Raw genomic sequence first — 18703 nt, 5'->3', positions numbered from 1 at the left:
GTGAAATCTTATTCTCCTTCCCTCTTCTTTGGGTGGATGCATCTCTGTTTCTTTCTCAGACTCTCCCTCAGCCATGTTCCTCCTTTCCTCCTGTCCCCTGGTGGATACTGCTCCATCTCTCACCCAATTGTTCCTGTTCCGTCATTCCTAGCAACTTAATTCCAGCCCTATGTATGGTGGGATTAAAAGAAAAAAGGGGGAAAACCCCTCTATAATATAGTCAATATAAGGGTCCAGTGTAAACAGCCAATTTAGATGGAAGAAGACATTTCACAGCTGCCTTGTAGTTAATGCTTTATTCTGTCTCACATTGGCCTAGGTCACATAAGGAAAGTTTTCTTCACAACGAGGAGTGCTAGAAAGTCCACTTGTTTTGATTTGTAATGACAAATTGTACTGAAGCCTTCAGAATGTTACTTCAATCTGTTCATCTGTTTTGGTCCCAGTACAACTCTCAGTGAAATCAATGGAAAGACTCCAACCTACATTACATTTGATGGGAAGCATGGGTAGGAAATATAATGATGCCACTAACAAAAAATAAACAGCCTCAGAATTCATGATTTCCACGTTGAAAACACTTTACTTTCTTGCTCTGAAAAAGCAAGACTAGCAACAACACAATGATAGTATGTAAAATAAAACAGCACTGGACAAAGTCCTTTCAAATACAGAAGCATAAACTACAGCTGATTTTTCTCAATAGAAAGACAATCACATGGATAGAGAAATGGAAGGCGAACAAAGGTGGCACTTTGATATGCTGGCTGCAATTTCAGATTTTCAAAGTTAAGTTTTCTAGCTCTTTTGGTGAATCAGTTCAGTTTTTCTGAAAGCTTAGTGCACACCTTTTAGACAGGTTTGCCTTGAGGGTAATTTTTGGGGAGCAGTTTAGATACCCAATGTATGTACACATTTCATATGTGAAGCTGGCCGCATTAGATGATCCTACATTATCTGTATAAAATAACTTATAGTAAAAACTTAGCCAGAACAGAATGATACATTTACATGCCTACATGGAGCACTATGGCTCTCACTCCATGTTTCATGACCCCTTGATGCATGTAGAAAAACACTCAGAGAAATCCAGATTCTGTTGTTCTTGCTGACTAGACATGTTCACAAGTATATTGTGGTGTCTTAAAAGGAGGAGCAGAAGTATCTTATTGAGGAGCAGGTAGCTATCCTTCAGTTGCCTCTGTCCTGCACTTTGAGATGTAAAGAAGCAGATTCCCTGCTCAGGTGAATTGTCAGCAGAACCTTGCCTGGACACAAAATTGGTATCTGCATCTGCAGAAAGGATCCCTGAATAGCTGCAAATTTGTAGGTGTGACAGGGTGCCAAGACCCCGCACCCAAAGCCTGGGACTCTGCGCCCTCGCAGAGGGGCCGCGAGGTGCATACCAGCTGTGCGCCGGTTGTTCCCGAGCCGCGGCTCAGCTGAGCGGCGCGGCGGCCCAGCCGATTGGCGCCGTGGCTCAGCTGGAGGGACGCTGCAGCGCAGCTGAGGCCGCCTTAATCCCGCCGGTGGAACAGGGCGGGGTGACGCGCCGCGTCAGAAGGCGTGGGGGCGGGGCGCGTAAACCCCTCCTGGCGCGGCGGGGACTTTAAAAGCCCGCCAGCCACCTGAGGAAAGGGGGGAGAGAGACGAGGAGACTGGCCGGACTTGCTGAGAATTGGAGGGACCCGGACGCACTAGTGACCATCTCCCCAGGGCACGCCGACGCCGTGAGTACAGATACCCCGTGGGTGGGAGAGGAAGGAAGCAGCCCAGGGCAGGGCGGTGAAATAGCCCATGGGCTGGTGCGTTTAGGGGCACACCCTGCCAGCCGGACCGAGACTAGAGCACAGTCTCAGTCCTTAGGGCCCTGGGCTGGGGCCCATGAGTGAGGGCAGGCCCGGCCCCCCCTTCCTTCCCCCACCCGAGGGAAAGGCGAAAATAGTAGGACCCGACGTGAAGAGATAAATTGACCGGCTTGGAGAACGGTTGACTGGACCCCAGACCAGACCGAGGGAGGGGACACGGTCACAGTAGGGTTTTTGCTACAAAATTTGTATGTTAGTTGCTAAAAACGAGCTGCAGATATCCACAGCCATGGATGAGGATGCTTGTGGATACAAAGCATATATCGATGGATCTGCAGGGCTGTAGTTGTCAGTGTTCCATGGAACTCCATTTTGTAGCTCTGACAATTTGTGCCCGCTGAGGATCTGCCTCGAGAAGTCTTTATCTGCCTGCCTGATGAGGGTCAAGGCTAGGAATGAATTTTAGGTGGAGGCTCTTACAAAATGAAAGGCTCACTTTTGTCTCTCTCGTGGAGACCTTACTGGTTCTTTCTTTGATCTCAGAGGAAAGCCCAACACACATTTTGAGAAAGGGTTTCTACATTAGGGATTTTTGCATCAGGGTAAGTTGCATTGGGTCAGACTAATTCTACACCTCTACCTTGGCGCTGGGGGTATATCTTCACTGCAGTTAGCCAGGCTTTTACCCAGCTGTTGCCTCTAACCCAGGAGCAATAATTTTTGATGGGGGATCACTCCAAGATTTTGGTAAGTGGTCAAGGGCCACACTTTTCTATGGAGGGGATATGGGGTCTGTGATGGAGGTTGTGTGCAGGATTGAGCGCAGGGTAGGAATTGGAGGGCAGCTGAGGGTGTGGGGTCTGAGAGGGAGTTTAGGTAAAGGATGGGGTGTAACCAATGTTCCCTCTATTTTTTTTCCATCCATGTATGGAATACATTTTTTTACGTGCACTGAGGCATGTGCAAATGTGCACCACAAATAAAAACACATGCTGGCAGCTGTGGCACTCTGCCAATCAGTTGGACGGCACCTGAATTTCTCCGGGGCAGCTGCCTAAGTGCTCAGCTTACAGGGAACACTGGTTGTGACCTGGGGCAGGAGATTGCGGTGCAGGGTATGGGATGGGCTATGGGTGTAGGAGAGGATTCTGATCTGGAGGAGAGGTTTAGGAGGCGGTGCAGGATCTGGGAAGGTGTTGTGACTTGGGGTGAGAGGGTGCAGAGAGTTTGGGTGTGGTGACCAGTGGCAGGAGGGGGTGGTGACCTGAGGCAGGGAGTTGGGATGTAGGAGGGGGTGGGGTGCCAGAGGCAGACTCTGACTGGGAGGTGCTTACCTAGGTGGCTCCTAGCCAGTAGGCAGGCTTCCTACCTGCCAAAGCCCCAGGCTCCTCAAAGTGGCTGCCTACTCCATGTACCTCTCTCTGTGCATGGGGGAGGAGATTTTGAACGTTGCCCTTGCCACCAGCACAAACATCTCAGCTCCCATTTCCCCTTTTACTTCTTCCTAGCTCTGGAATAGCCCTGAGCTCCATGCTCTCCAGCAAGTACTTGCACACCCATATTAGGGCTGCTCACTTTCCCAGCAGGACAGACCAGATGCCACTGCTGCAAATGGCATCTGGTCGGGAAAGCTGGCAACCCCACATAGGTGCTGTAACAGTGGGAGTGCTGCACCCACTGGCTTCAAGCAGTTTACAGTTTGGTTCAGTGGCTCTCAGCACCCCTCACTGTACAAATTGTCAGGCTACTGACTCCCACAGAGCTCTTACGCCTTGGAGTGAGGAGATGACTGGGAGTCAGAGGAGTGCAAAGAGTTCAATTATTTAGTGACCCGAGAAGCGTGGGAGAGCAGTGAGGTCACTACCTGAATTAGTAGTTCTGTCCACGGACATAGGTGTCCACAGGGCCACTCAAACATTTTAACTGTCTCCAAGGCAGAGCTAAATTTGAAATAATAACTCCCGGATTAACAAAATTGAAATAGTGTGTCCCCCACTACGGGGGAGGCTCAAAATTAGTCCAAGGCAGGCTCTGTTATTGTGGACACACTACCTCAACTTGGAACCCCAGGAAGCACTGGGGAGTAATTACTTCAACTTACTCTAGGGAGTAGTTATTTCGAAGTAGCAGCAATGGAATGTCCACACTTCCGCTGTTTCAAAATAACTGTTTTGAAACAAGCAATATTCCTCTGAAAAGCGGGAGTTATTTTTTCAAAATAACCAGCTCAGTATTTCAAAATAACGGGCTGAATAGTGTGGATGCTCCACTTATTATTTCAAAATAAGGGGGGTTATTTCATAACTCCCTAGTGTAGACGGGCTAAAAAAACCCAACAACAACAGGGAAATTACACTGCTTTCACTCTCTATTGCTGGGAGATTGATATAAGTGTGCATGCATCCCATCCATTCTCTCAAATAAGGAGAATTTCAGGCATATAGGTTTTGCGTAAAGGCCCCAGTATTCTGCGTACCCTGCTTTGCACACACAAGCAAAAATAAATAAATTAGAGCAAATGCAATTTATTTCTATTTCAGCTGCTTAAAGATGACCAAATATTTCAAGCCCCTCCAAGAATGTCCCTCATAAGGGAGTTAACAATGAGAGTCAAAGGTTCTGAATATGTAGTGTGTGTTCTTCTCCTATTTCAATATATTTCATCCTTTCACTCTGTCCTTGGAAATCAGCACGTTTTTGTGGGAAAGGACAAGTTGTTTTTCTTTATCTACCCACAGAAATACACAAAATATTTAAAAATATAACCATTGTGCAGTACAATCGTAACTATCCACTGCATCTTAGAGGATATGCACTGCTGCTTTAAATGTTTCCAGACCCCCAAGAGGTGGGTTCCAGACAGGGTTTGATGTCATTCACAGACAGGCGTTTCTGTGTCACTGCATGTAAATGACACCACCACTCAGCCAATCAAAAGTAGAGTTGCTTCAAGTGAAAGTTTCCACTGGTTACAAGGGAGCTAATCAGCAAAGAGAAGGAAGGACCCAGAGATCCAAGTGGGTTTTAAATCCACGTGGTGGAGCAGGGGGAGGAGGTGTCTGTGCGCATAGACACAATTCATTACCCTTGCAATCAGAGGCTGTTGTAAAAAGGGGCTGCTAACCTCAGTTTGACCCACTGCTATCACAAAGGAGTAAACAGCTTCTCCTTCTCCCTTATGCTAGACGCATTAAAAAAAACAGACTCTGCACTTGTTCTGCCTCACTGCAGAAGCTGCACCTATGTCTCTGTCTATGAAGCAATGGAAACACTTCCTAAAAACGGTGTTGCTTTGTACCTCTGATGAAGTTCAATTTAGGCATAGTTCAGTCTCCTTGGTTGTTTTTTTTAAAGAAATGTATTCCTCCTATTATTTAAAATGCACATATCCATGTGGATACCCCACATCTCCATATTCCAACATAGAAGGGAGAAGCAAACATGTTGCACTCACAAAGAAATGAAAAAAAAGCTATTTTCAAGATAAATTCATCAGTATTCAAGCCTAGACAAAGGGTTTGTAATATCATATTTCTGTGTGTGATTCTAATAGGATCCGATCCTGAGTCATGACTGACCAGAACCTACTAGAATAAAATCCATAACATTTAAGTAGATAGTATGATTGTAATATCAATACAAATACCATGGGATAATATCAGACATAAGGAGCTTTTTTTTACCATATAGGCTCTGGTCCTGCAAGCCTTATAGAGGGGAGTAACCTTACAGATGTGAATAGACCTGGTTTAATGATTCTATTCACCTGTGTCAAGTAACTCACGTCTCTGTGCGCACATGCATCCGCTTCCCCAAGGAATTTACATACAAGCAAAATAGCCTGATGCAGAAACACACCCAGGATTACATTTTCCTATGCCACAAAGACTCAAGTGCTTCTTGTCAAGAGAAGGGCTGATTCCTAGTGGCAGCTATGCTCATTTTGCAGGATAGGGGCCCTTGTGGGTTGTAAAAGGCTAAACCTTAATCAAATGCAGCACTGTTTCTGTGTGAAGACGCAGCACCAGGTCCTCAGGTGGGCAAATCATCAAAAGTCTTGTCTTCAGTGGTGCTGAGCTGATTGACACTGGCTGTGGATGTGGCCCTTATTTTTTAAAAACAAGTTTCAGACATTCTTTGTGTTGGCCACCAGACTCCTTGTTGTTTTTGCTGAAAGAGGCAAACAGGGCTACTGAAAACCTGTTATTCTTTACATTACTGAGTCTTCACACATACATAAGCACTTCCCAGCCATTACCAAATAACACAGCTGAGGAAGTGAGTGGTATCTCACAAAAAGCTTATGCCCTAAAAAATGTATTAGTCTTTAAGGTGCCACTAGATTCTGTGTTGTTTTTACCAAATAACACAGCTCTTAGTGGCTATGGAATGCACTGTACCATGTTATTAAACCTGAAAAGCTTTCGGGGGTGACAAATTCTTGTGTAAGCCTCTAGCTTAAAAACAATTCACTCTTGGCACCTCTGTCATAATTAGGTGCAGAAGGTGTCTACTAACCCCTCCAAAACATTTATGTGGGGCCAGATTCTGCTCCCAAAAAGTGAATGGCAAGGTTCCTTAGAGCAGTGGTGTCACCAGAAGGGCCCACTTGGGTGGGCCTTAAATACGAGTGGGTGGGTGGGAAAGAGTTGGGGGGGTGAGATAAGAGAAATGGGGGGGCATGCCCCAGCACCCTGGCCCCTATCCCCGGCTGGCTAAGCCCCCATGCTCAGCTCTCAACTGGAGCGCAGGGCAAGTTGTGGGGGGGTGTCATGGGTACAAAGTAGGTGGGTCACAGCTTCAGCTAGAACAGATTATACCTTTGAATTCTGTTTTCTTTTAGTCTCCTCTTATTTCAGACCCTCCTCAATTCTACCTGGTGCATTTTAACAGCATGGATTAGGAATTTCATTCTATACTAGATGGATCTGGTAACTTGCTCACTAAGAACTGGGAAGTGATCTGGTTGCGGCTGATATAAATCACTAATGAGCACAAGGCAAAATCTTCTTGAGGACTCTGTGGCTGTGTCTACATTGGCAAGATTTTGTGCAAAAGTGGGCGCTTTTGCGCAGAATCTTGCCACCTGTCTACACTGGCCACGAGTACTTGTGCAAGAACACTGACGTTCTAATGTATAAAATCAGTGCTTCTTGTGCAAATACTCTGACGCTCCTGCTCAGGGATAAGCCCTCTTGCGCAACAGTTCATGCGCAAGAGGCCAGCGTAGACAGGCAATGTTAATTTCTTGCGCAAGAAAGCCCGATGGCTAAAATGGCCATCGGAGCTTTCTTGCGCAAGAGAGCATCTACACTGGCACGGATGCTTTTGCGCAAAAGCACATCTCTTGCGCAAAGGCACATGCCAGTGTAGACGCTCTCTTGCACAAATACTTTAATGCAAAAACTCTTGCTTTAAAAGTATTTGCACAAAATCATGCCAGTGTAGATGTAGCCACATGTGTGTGTCTGAGGGTGTTGCAGACTCTTTGATTGGTCAGAGCTTTTGGAGGCAATCAGCCAAGCCGGCAATTGAATAGATCTATTGCTTTAGAAAGGTCTATTGTTTGCCGATGGGCTGCTGAACTTGCACTCAGTTTGCTCAACTTATACTTGTATGTTACAGACTACCAGCTTTGTTGATTGCATAACTGCACATTTGACACACCATAATAAACCTAGATAATAAACCTGTTAACTTGGAAGCTTCCAGACAAAAGGAAAAGGAAAGAAAAAGGAGGGTAGATTGGGAGTGGGAATCCCAAAATACAAACTCATCCATACATATGTTCTCTGTAAATTTATTTACCCAGCTGCTAAAATGATTTTCACTGACTTATTAGTTTTACATGTTTAAACTCTGCACTTTGCTATCTAAAATAATACATTTGGTAATTTATCTATAGTGTTTTCTGCTTAAATTAAAAATAAGACTCTGCAGTATTTTGCTCCTCCCTGTGTATTCTCACACTTTTCTGCTGAGAGTGAACCATAGGTATTAAAATACTGTGGATTGTTTTAGCATAAGAAGTGTTCTGTGGTGCTGATCAGGAATTGTGTCTGCATGTTGTTGTTTTTTCCGAACGAAAAGGCTGTTTTCATAAAATAGAAGTTTTGCCCTAGAAAATTTTGATTTTGCAAAAATGTTCTGATTTTCCAGTAGGAGAACTGAAGCAAAATATTTCATTTTGGTTTAGGCTGACACTGATTTGTGCCCATTCGAGCTGCCACTTTGCCTCATGGAAGTTGTATTTCAGGCACCTCATTCAACCATTCTCCTCATTTTGCCACACTCTGTGGCTGGACTACATCTCACAAAACTTCTGTCATGAAATAATATGGTGCTATATGTATATGACTAATTTATGGAGCCAGATCATCAGTTGGTGTAAATGAAGCTACAGCAAGTTACACCAGCTGAGGTGCTGGCTTTTAGTACCATGTATGTTAAATAATAAATAGTAATAATAATATATGTTGAAACATAAAGAACCAGATTTCTTTAGCTCTTTCTGCTGCCATGGAAATTTTGCCTGAGTTCTGCTACGTTTGCCCCAATGGTGTTTTCAGTCAGTGTTTAAATAAATCATACGAATCAGGAGTATTGTATTGGTAGATGGTTTTTGTTTTCCATTTTCCATTCTTTTCCTAATGATTTTGGTCATTTGTAAAGTGATTAATTTTAAGGCTTAACAGAACACAACCAAAATGACTCCTTCCCAGGGGCCACGTATCAATCTGATATTTAAAATGAAAAGAGTTATAATATCAGTTAAGACCTAGAGGCTTTACTTTTGCAAATCTTTTATTGTAGATTTTATGCAGCTAATACATTGCTAGTGTTTCCAAGGAAACTAATATGCCCTGTGTTCACTGAAGTGAATCTCACTGTTAAAACAATTAGAAATTTAATCTTGGTTCAGATTTTTTAGGGGTATCATCTTAACACATTTTAATTAAAATATGATTGTGATAATATTTTATACTTACGTAGGCTGTGCTGTAAATTACAGAGGGTAAACTTCATTCCAACACATTGTACTTCTGAGTAAAATACATTTTTCAACATTTCAGTAAAAACAAATTAAAAAGAAGTCTTGATAACTGAATTATCACCACTGTTCATCTCTGAAGACTTTTGGCCAGCTGATGGTATGTAATATATTTTCACATCCAATGCAGAGTTTTACATGTCAGTATATGGCTTAAACAGCATTCTAAACCTCAGCTGAAACACTGTTTGCCAGACAGTTCTAAGGGGGTATTAACAAGGATTAGTGTTAGCTGTTGCCAGCCATGGAACAGTGAATATCAGCTCTTGAACGAGGAACACTGTGGTCCTACATAAATACGAATCTGTTACATGGGTGATCTCAGGGTTTGGTCCATTACGTAGCCTCACAGTGGAGACTGATGGTCAAAAGAGTGGCTCCCATTCATCAACACATTTTAGCATATTCTTACATCCCACTGAAGGCAATATACTGTACAAAAAATGAAAGATGATATACAAAAATACCAGGCTCCATAAAATAAAGTCAATGAGACAGATGCAGTCACTTAAAGGTGAGTACGTGCTTAAGTGTTTTTCCGAACTGAGGAGCAATTTGTGCCTACAAATTGGGAGTTCACCACTGAATTGGTGTGTTCCGCGGCGGGTTCTTACAGCCTCATCGTCATTAGGGAACCCTGTGACCGGCCACCCTTACAGTCCTTGTTAGATCCTATGCTCCCTCCTTCCAGGTCCTTCCTGTTGACAGTCTGTTAGCAGTCCTACAGCATCTCTCCATGTTCGGCGGAACTTGCTTGGCCCGGTGTTTAGCGGAGATGGAGGGGGACCCAGGCCCTCCCCCGCTCTGAGTCCCGACCCAGGACCCTAAAGGCAGTGAATTGGTTTCGCTGTCTGGTTGGTGGGGAGTTTCCCTGTAACTCACCAACCCTCAGGGTTTTACTCATCTCCAGTCCCCGTCCTGGGCCACTTCCTCCTCTCCACTGTGGCACCCGGTCCAGCACTGTTCAGCGTTGAGTCCTGCTGAGTTCGGTATATGGTGTGCCCCCCAGGCGGTGCTCTTTTCCTCCCCTTGCTGTGTCCCACTCTCCTCCTCACTCGGTTGGTCTGGTCGCCATTTCAGTTGCTGCTGAGTGTGGCCACGTTCGGCGTCCGGTGGGCCCACCCCTGGCGCGCCTCGATGACATCACCTGAACCCCTCCCCTGCTCTTGCTGGGTTTTTGGTGGCACCGGTGCATGCTGTGCAAGACTGCCGGGGGCTGGCAATCCTGGCGTCCCACCTGCTGCCGCATGCTTCCTTCAGCCGGTGGGTAGCGTGGGATGCCGGGCATTTTCCCACCTCGGGGTCCTGCGCCTCATCCGTGGCGTTCCCCATGGTGTGCTCACCAACGAGCGCTTCCCCTACCTACCCGAGCGCACCCCCTCAGAGCCCGGTGCCCCGTCACATGGTGGGATAGAAGTTGTGTCCTAGTGTAACTGCTGGCAGGCAGATTTGAATGTGGGACCTCTAGAGCTTAGTGTAGGAGCCTCTACAGCAGAGGTCCCCAATCTTTTGGGGCTGCCAGGCACTCGGGGGTGGGGCTGTGCCTGCACCATGCACCCAGGGCCAGTACTGCGTGCCTGGGGCTCGGGTGCAAGAATGGCTTGGGCCAGCCCTGGTCACTCGGTGGAAGCACATAAAAGCCCCGGCAGGTGCCATGGCGCCCGCGGGCACCACGTTGGAGACCACTACTCTACAGCTTGAATTATAAAGCTAGCTAGTTCTCAGCTTAGGCTATAGAGCTCACTCATTCTTATCTCTGTAAGAGTTCTAAGTCTCACTACCTGGAGCAGGAAACCACAGCTAGTAAGGGTGCGTCTACATAGCAACTTTAACTCGAAATAGGATATGTGTTTTGTTCTATGCAAATTTCATATCTTATTTCAAACCTATTTCAAAATAGCTTATTTTGAAATTTGGTGCATCTGCACAGCACCAGATTTTTACTAGGATGGCAAAATAGTGCATCCATTATTTTGAAAAATATTTTGAAATAATGGGCGGCTTATGTAGATGCGGGGTAGATATTTTGGGATGCCAATGGTATCCCGAAATATCTTTGCAGTGTAGACAGACCCTAGGGCTACGTCTACACTGCAGGCTTTTTGCACAAGAATGGCTGTTCCTGAGCAAAAACTTGCAGAGCATCTATACTGCACGCGCATTCTTGCGCAAGTGAATTTACAGTACGGTGTCGGAAAACAGGGCTTTTTCTGGAAGCGTTATTCCTCTCCCCATGAGGAATAAGCAAGAGCTTTTCCACAAGAAGGCAGTGTAGACAGTCAACATGAATTTCTTGCGCAAGAAACCCCTATGGCTAAAATGGCCATCAGAGCTTTCTTGCCTAGGCTTTCTTGCCTAGGTCTGTGGGTCACACTAGCACCTAAATATGGTAGCTAGAGGCATAAATACCACAGTTTGCACCCACAGATTTCAACATTGCAAACTGAGCCTGCAGAAAGAAGGGCTGGGCCTCATTCCCTTTGAAAATTAAACCCCAAGGGGATGTCGGCAGTAGAAATCCTGCTGGGTTTTGCAACAGGTGTCCGCCATTTTCTCCAAGCCCTTTCCTACATGCCGGAATTGGGTGACTGACTGGTGTAGACAGTCAAACTCATAGCCTTTATTCTGCCAGGTTTCTAGCCTGTTGTGCTGCAGTGCTTGCTGAGCTAGATTGACTGTCCACACCCCTGAGAGAACTGTTTTCCCCAGTGCCTAAGAGACGCAAGCCGGGTACTTTCCTAGGTTCAAATCTCACGTTCCGACTGAGCGCCTCTCTATCTTAGGTTTGCCTGTTTAGGTTGCATGTATTCCTGGAGATTTCAACATATGACAAAATCTTTAATTAAATATTAATCTTTAATTCCTGGAGACTACAAGACAATCCTGGAGAGTTGGCAACCGTCCTCCTTTTGTTTATTTCTGACTCATTGCATGCCATGGCTGTTCTTAAGTACTCTGAAAACAAACATGAAGTCACAGTGCCTGGTAAGTAACTTAGAGTAAGACGCAGACACACAGCTCAGACTCTTTGTCTCTGATGTGTGGTGCTGGTGTGAGCAAAAGAAATATAAGAATCTCACAGTTGATCCTTTTTACAAGGCTTCACTGCAATAGTGTTGGCTTGGGGAAGGACCGGACGGTCAAGAGGTTCATGGGAAGACATTCGAAGCATGAGCAGTGGATGCCTTTTGCAAGACCACAGTTAAAACCACAATATTTTGGTTTGTTCCCCACATTTAAGGCTCGCAGATTTGCTTGATAGATCTTGACTCTGACATTCTGCTCTCCCCTCTGTGTGACAGCAGCAGAAATGAGCAGGGAGGGAGAGCAAAAGAGTCAAGGCTTAGGTCTTTCAAGTGGATCAGAGAGCGCAATTTTCCACTGCATTTTATTTTCTTGGTTCGACATAGGAGTCAAGAGGGAAGTGTGCTCTTGGCTTCCTACTCTGTCATTATCTGAACAGTTAGACCTGTGCCAGGTATCTCTTCTTCCGTCAGGTCAGTACCTACCCAGTGAGAAAGGAGGACATAAGGGGCTTGTATTCCCTCTCCCTGCTTTGCATAAAGCCATCTAGAATAGTGGCTCCCAACCTTTTCCAGCATACAGATTCCTTTTCAATCTATTAAAATTTTATCAATCCACCCCCCAAACAATATAACTGTGCTGGCAGCCAGCATGTCCCTCAGCTCACATTGCTTCCCAAGCCACATGGGTTGAAGTACATGATGGCTGTAAGAGGCTCCGTACATTTATTTTAATTTCTGTTTTAAAGTTTCTGTGGACCCCCTACAGTACCGTCGTGGACCACCAGAGGTCCATGGACCAGAGGTTGGGAACCATTGGTCTAGAACACCTATGGGAAACATAGTCCCTGCTACCACCAGGCCTGGGGGGAGGGAGGACATTTGGTCCCTGAAACAATTTGGGGCCCTGGTTCCTGCATTCCCTAACATCTAATGTCTCTTTTACTGTAGTGCAGCAGCCATGCTGCCGTGCACCGCCTAGTTGCTCCTAAGAAAATTTCCAACTGGCAGAGACAGAATTCTCCCTGGGAATGACTCTAGCTGCACAGCTTCACCTTACTTTCTATCTTACTGTTTGCAAATACAATTCACTATGAAAAAAGTAGCCACACAAAACATCATACATATAATATGGTACACCCCAATCAAAATACAGCCTTTCACATAACCCTGATATAAAATGTCATAACCAGAAGGACCTACAGTGTGAAACGCATCAGCATTAGGAGAGCCGATACCTCTAGCTTGAGTGGTATTTTTTTCTTTTCCAAAGGAGTTTGCAAAATTTCTTTTAACCATCTGCCCTGCCAGTGCTAGGAGATATTTGGAAAGCGTTCCATTCCCCTTATGAACATGCAGCAGCAGGGGTGCAGCAAATAAGAAAGAGAAAATCTTTCTAATGAACAACAAATGAATGTGAAAATCAGATCTACATAGTGTCAGCCTGAGTTCCTAAAGCTTTGGGGGTAATTAATCTAGATAAAATCATTGATGTACACTAGTCATAGGTCTACATGGCGCACCTAAGCTTTACCATTCCCTGAGCCATATTTGTTTTTAATACAATAATGACTCTTGCTAGATTCCTTTTCTCTGTAACTGAAAAAAAAAATATAAGTATGGTAGGTAGAGCTCTTGCTAATGTTCCTCAAAATGTGGTGAAATTTATGTGATGCTGTCAAATGCGTATTAGTATTCATGACACAAATCACTTTGCTTTAAAATGATATATTGGGCTGTATTGTGCTCTTTTGTTAAAAATAATAATGTGCTCAGACAGAAAATTTTAGTGGATCTGTGTACAATGAGAAGGGCTTAAGAACTTCAGATGAATCCTTCCCTTCAAAAAGTGTATTTGTGTTTGCAGGTCTGGCAATGGGTGAATTTTCAGATACAGTCCACAGTGTCAGACAAAATACACATCATTATGAAGATATTATTATCTGTTTATATTTTATAGCTCTGGCTACTGCAAGCCATTCCGGTATAAGTGACTTTCCATACAAGTCATTTGTAGTCAGAAACTTTACCTTATCAACTAGGAACTGCAGTCTAAGCCTCAAAAGAACAAGTTTTACAAAACACGCAGGTCCAGCAATGAGTGGAGAAAAAATGTGAAAAATATAGCATGCACGTGGATACACAACTCACTTTTATTAGCAAAATCTGCGTGGAACTTGTAGGGAGAAGCATAGGTGGCAGGAGGGAAGAGTTTAGAGGAGGCACCAGGAAGTCGTTTTGCACATATCTGAAATGCAATTGCAACATCTCTGTAAATAGTTCTATTTATAGCCAGTTTAATTTTAGACACATGGTGTCCTCTCCTGTTATTTCCTAACACTTGGTTCATGCAACACTTCCCACTACCATTATTTATGCATTTATTTCTTATGCACTGATCAACAATCTCATACCCAAACATATTACAAAATGTCACGTCGTCAGTGTTATCTCCATAACCCAATGCAACTCTCCGCCCTGCTTCTGAAAACACATGGTAGTAGAGATGAGCTTTGCAGCATGCACTGAAAATCCAGAAACCTGGGTTCTTGTGTGCCTAAGAAGGAATTAGATTCCTGAGCGAAGTGGAGAGGTGGGCACCAAAGCAGGCAGGGCCCTAATGACTATCTGGGAGAGGACAGATGTGGGAGCTACTGTGCTGGCTTTTTGCTGCTGAAGGGGTTTCCCCTTTGCCAAAGGGATCTTCACGCAGCTTTGGTAGCACTGGAGGATCTAGTTCAAGCTGATTTTTTGGCACAAGTACACAATTTTTTGAGGCTGGTATTGTAATTCTTACACACATAGAACTCACACTGAAATCTGTAGGAGTTCCTTTTGAGGAGAGCTTGCGCGATCAGGTCTCTTTATTTCATAAAACTTTCTGAATGTAGATTGCATTTCTTCCGCCTGTGTATTCATTGTGGTATTACCTCACTGGAAAAGGAGTGACAATCAGCTTGATAAATGGATTAAAAGGTCACTGGTTTCCTGTTGCTCCTGGACTTTCACACTGGAGCACACTTGTAAAAAGATAACATTTATACAAAAAGCAATTTCTTGGCTGGTTGTTTTCTGTATTCCCCTCAGTATCACGGAAGATATTTATATGCCTCCAAATCAATCCAGTTTTTCTTGCTTTATTCTGCACTGCAGTCGCAGTGTTCATATCAGTCTGTTGCCGTGAAAATTAATGTGACAACACAAAATGCAGCATTCTGACTAAAGGTGTGTGACATATTCCTAGACTGAGAAATGAAAAAAATGACTTGCAATTCATGTTAGTATTCCCCCCTCCCACTTTGCCTCCATTCTATTCCAAATCTGATGGGACAATTTTTAAAACGGATTATATTTTCCAACCCAAATAATGGGCACTATATTTGTTATTGGAAATTGGCAATTTTTTTTGGAAAAGATACAGTCTCATTTGCAAATTAAAGTAACTCTACTTTCCACATTGGAAACACATGAAAATTCATGTTCTAAGAACTCTTGCCGAGGAAAAATAGGCTCTGTCTGATGTTTGCACTAGTGGGGATACACTAATGTAGAGGTGAAGCACTAGTGCCTGACAGGGACTCTTGTTAGTGTGACTTATTTTAGTGACTACTGGGGTAAATTAGACATTTGCCATGGTGTAACAGTTTTGATGTTCATACAAGCTGACCTAGTTTCAAGAAGTCCATATCCATGTGGTCAAAACTGCAAAAGATAAAGGTCAGATTTTATAGTATGGGAACAAAATGGTGCAAACATTAAAAAGTTTCACACAAAGTCTCATGAAATTGTTGATAGCACACCGCCCTAACTCTTGCTCCAGCAAAGGTTTCCCTAGGGAGATGATGTATTGAGAGGCTAAAAATCCTTTATTTAAATACAGATGTTGAAAAAAGAACAGGAAAAAATTATAGAGAGTGAAAGCTAAGTGATCTGGGGCCAGATATCCAAAAAGGTAGCTTGTGTTTTAGGGATGTCATGTGCCCTTATCCCTGCATTCTTGGACTGCCATTCAGTTGCAGATGCAAATCTAGTTGCATTTCTGCTGGCAGAAATCTGATTGAAGTGCAAGTCAATGGTGTAAATACTCAGACTTGCTCCCAGAATTCCTTTTGCAGATGACAGTTTTGCTGGTTGCATTTTGCATCTGCAAAAATGGAGGGCGGGAGCGGGGGTATCTCAGCCCTTTTGGAAATTTACCCCCTTTTAGCGTATACCTGGCAGATTTTACATTTCTCCCCAAATCTTTGAAATAGATGGAGGCAGATTCTTGAGCCTCTTACTGTAGTGTGTAATCCCGTTGACTCCAGTGGAACTATTTGCAAAAGGAATAGTTGCAAGACCAGAAGTAAACATTTCAAAAGCAGCTGCAATTCCATTGGTCTACCTGACTGAAGCACTTAGGAAACCAAGTCTCAGGTCAGGTCTACTCCAGGAGTGCATTGCTAATTTAGCCATAGTGGTTTACTAGCAATCCTAGGGTACATCTACCCTGCATGGCTATTTCGAAATAAACTATTCTGGAATAGTTTTTCTGAAATAGCTTATTTTGAAATAGAACGTCTACACTGCAGGGACGTCTCAACATTAGTCCAAGGGAGGGGCTATTTTGAAATAGCAGCAGTGGAGCGTCTACACACGCCTTATTTCGAAATAGCGTTTTTGGAATAGGCGTTATTCCTCGTAGAATGAGGTTTACAGATTTTGGAGTAAGCCGTCCGTTATTTCGAAATTATTTTGAAATCATAGAATGGCTGCATTGAAGCTCGCATTGTTATTTTGAACTAACACTTGTTATCTCAAATTAACAGTGCAGTGCAGACACATCTTAGAGTGTGGACAAAGCAAAACTGATTCCAGCAAAACTGCATTCGCCCAGAATGAAATAAGCAATGAAGAAAAGGTACAGTCTTGCTGGCACAGCTACACCTACCCTCACAGCTTCTGCCAGCACAGCTGGGTGCATCAGGAATGTCACCTCTTCTCACCCTTGACCAACATGACTATAGCCAGCAGAGTCTGTTGTGGCCTCACAGACATTTCAGGATGCTTTCTCACAGTCTTCCTGTAATGTTTGTGCCATGACACAATATCTTTTTACACATACATTTTTAACGTGATTTACACCTATCTGTGCTACTGATTGACTTGCTTTTCTGAGTGAAGGTTCTTACCACATAGTGGCTGCGTCTAGACTGGCATGATTTTGCACAAAAACGGCCGCTTTTGCGCAAAATCTTGCCGCCTGTCTACACTGGCCATGAGTATTTTCGCAAGAACACTGACTTTGTAACGTACAAACTCAGTGGTTCTTGCGCAAATACTCTGATGCGCCCACTCAGGGATAAGCCCTCTTGCGCAAGTATTCTTGCGCAAGAGGGCCAGTGTAGACAGCAACGTTAATTTATTGCGCAAGAAAGCCCAATGGCTATAATGGCCATCGGAGCTTTCTTGCGCAAAAGAGTGTCTATACTGGCACGGATGCTTTTGTGCAAAAGCAAATCTTTTGTGCAAAGGCACATACCAGTATAGATGCTCTCTTGCACAAATACTTTTAATGGAAAAACTTTTCCATTAAAAGTATTTGTGCAAAATCATGCCAGTGTAGACGCAGCCCGTTTGTTTTGTATTGTGCTACTACTGTTTTTTTAGCAATCAGTGCATTCTACATCAGAAGTAGAAACATTATGGAAAAGAAAGAACCAACTTTCCAGATTCCAAACCCTCACAGGCATTATGTTCCTTAACATAGGCAGCTAGAATATATTTGCTCATTACTGACAAAAAGATAGAGGTGTTCTTTTGTGAGCATTAGGCATCATATAATTTGTAGCAAGCATGAATTATTGCAGTGTCTCCATCCAAACAAGTGAACATCTGTATCCCATTTTCACTGGCACCACAAGATACCTGGCGTAGCCCCAAAACTGAATGTTCAGCTAAAATATGCAGTAATTTGCTGTTGTGTTATCTTCTGCTATTTTCTGCTTTGGAAAAAAATATTTTATTAGTGGAGTCCTCCCACTGTCTATTGGCTTTGCTCTAGCCCAGAATAAAATGAATCAAGTTAGATTATTTCCAGAGCAACACCATGGTGTGGGATTCCATTCAGAGTGGGCATGTCATGCATCCCTTTTTTTAAGGAGCTATGTTATGCAGGGAGGGGGAAATGCAAATTCATTTGAACCCACTAAAGGCAGTGGCATTTGGAAAGTAGCATTCAGTGGTAGCAACAGTGGGAAATTTATGGAGGAGAAAGCTAGTGTAGGTGATCTATTTGTCTGAGGTTCTTGTATTAGCACATATCTCTATTGTGTCTGACATTCCTTTAGGTCGAGTTTTCAAATTAGGCTATGCTAAAATAAGACCTTGAGTTAAGGAGTCATGTGAACTAATAGGATGTTTAAGATGACTTTGGAGGAAGTATTGACTGAGATAAGTTGCATTTAATATCATGTCAACTGCTTGTAGTTAACCCAATAATGTAAACCTCAGGGTTGACTGATGATTAGCTGATCAGATATTTTAAGACTTTCCCATTGCTACTGAAGGGTATGCATGTGTTCATTTTAAACAAAATGTGGTTTGGAAAGTAGATATGCATAAAGAAGCATGCTGTGGCTCCCCACCCTAGGAACAGCCTAGAAAAGGCCAAGGGGAGGGGGGGTGAACTCAACATGTGGAGTGGAGAAGTACAAGCATGTGACAAACAAAGCCATATACGGAAAGGTTGAATCTGATTGGTTTAGAAGTTTGTGTTATGTAACCTGTAGCTGCCATGTGCTATAAAACAGCAAGGGGAGGGGCTCCTTGCTTGAGGGGCT

Source organism: Pelodiscus sinensis, chromosome 18, assembly GCF_049634645.1.
Source record: "Pelodiscus sinensis isolate JC-2024 chromosome 18, ASM4963464v1, whole genome shotgun sequence".
NCBI classification, from domain to species: domain Eukaryota; kingdom Metazoa; phylum Chordata; order Testudines; family Trionychidae; genus Pelodiscus; species Pelodiscus sinensis.
This window is presented reverse-complemented; position numbering follows the sequence as displayed.